A 1719-nucleotide genomic window follows, 5' to 3' on the forward strand; every position below is an offset into this window, starting at 1 on the left:
ATGAGCTAGTATTAGAATCATGAGCTAGTATCAGAACCATGAGCTAGTATCAGAATAATGAGCTAGTATCAGAATAATGAGCTAGTATCAGAACCATGAGCTAGTATCAGAATAATGAGCTAGTATCAGAATAATGAGCTAGTATCAGAATAATGAGCTAGTATCAGAATAATGAGCTAGTATCAGAATCATGAGCTAGTATCAGAATCATGAGCCAGTAATAGAATAATGAGCTAGTATCAGAATAATGAGCTAGTATCAGAATCATGAGCTAGTATCAGAATAATGAGCTAGTATCAGAATCATGAGCTAGTATCAGAATAATGAGCTAGTATCAGAATCATGAGCTAGTATCAGAATAATGAGCTAGTATCAGAACCATGAGCTAGTATCAGAATAATGAGCTAGTATCAGAATAATGAGCTAGTATCAGAATAATGAGCTAGTATCAGAATCATGAGCTAGTATCAGAATCATGAGCCAGTAATAGAATCATGAGCTAGTATCAGAATCATGAGCCAGTAATAGAATCATGAGCTAGTATCAGAATCATGAGCTAGTAATAGAATCATGAGCTAGTATCAGAATCATGAGCTAGTAATAGAATCATGAGCTATTAGCAGAATCATGAGCTAGTAATAGATATGGTATTGTGTATTCATAGTATTAGTGGTATTCTGTATTCATAGTATTAGTGGTATTCTGTATTCATAGTATTAGTAGTATTCTGTATTAGTAGTATTAGTGGTATTCTGTATTCATAGTATTAGTAGTATTCTGTATTCATAGTATTAGTGGTATTCTGTATTCATAGTATTAGTAGTATTCTGTATTAGTAGTATTAGTAGTATTAGTAGTATTAGTGGTATTCTGTATTCATAGTATTAGTAGTATTAGTGGTATTCTGTATTCATAGTATTAGTGGTATTCTGTATTCATAGTATTAGTAGTATTCTGTATTCATAGTATTAGTAGTATTCTGTATTCATAGTATTAGTAGTTTTCTGTATTCATAGTATTAGTGGTATTCTGTATTCATAGTATTAGTAGTATTCTGTATTCATAGTATTAGTAGTATTCTGTATTAGTAGTATTAGTAGTATTAGTGGTATTCTGTATTCATAGTATTAGTAGTATTAGTAGTATTAGTGGTATTCTGTATTCATAGTATTAGTAGTATTCTGTATTCATAGTATTAGTAGTATTAGTAGTATTCTGTATTCATAGTATTAGTGGTATTCTGTATTCATAGTATTAGTAGTATTCTGTATTCATAGTATTAGTGGTATTCTGTATTCATAGTATTAGTAGTATTCTGTATTCATAGTATTAGTAGTATTCTGTATTCATAGTATTAGTAGTTTTCTGTATTCATAGTATTAGTGGTATTCTGTATTCATAGTATTAGTAGTATTCTGTATTCATAGTATTAGTAGTATTCTGTATTAGTAGTATTAGTGGTATTCTGTATTCATAGTATTAGTAGTATTAGTAGTATTAGTGGTATTCTGTATTCATAGTATTAGTAGTATTCTGTATTCATAGTATTAGTAGTATTAGTAGTATTCTGTATTCATAGTATTAGTGGTATTCTGTATTCATAGTATTAGTAGTATTCTGTATTCATAGTATTAGTGGTATTCTGTATTAGTAGTATAAGTAGTATTCTGTATTCATAGTATTAGTAGTATTCTGTATTAGTAGTATTAGTAGTATTCT

This window comes from Borostomias antarcticus, assembly GCF_949987555.1.
Source record: "Borostomias antarcticus genome assembly, contig: scaffold_367, whole genome shotgun sequence".
In the NCBI taxonomy this organism is placed as follows: domain Eukaryota; kingdom Metazoa; phylum Chordata; class Actinopteri; order Stomiiformes; family Stomiidae; genus Borostomias; species Borostomias antarcticus.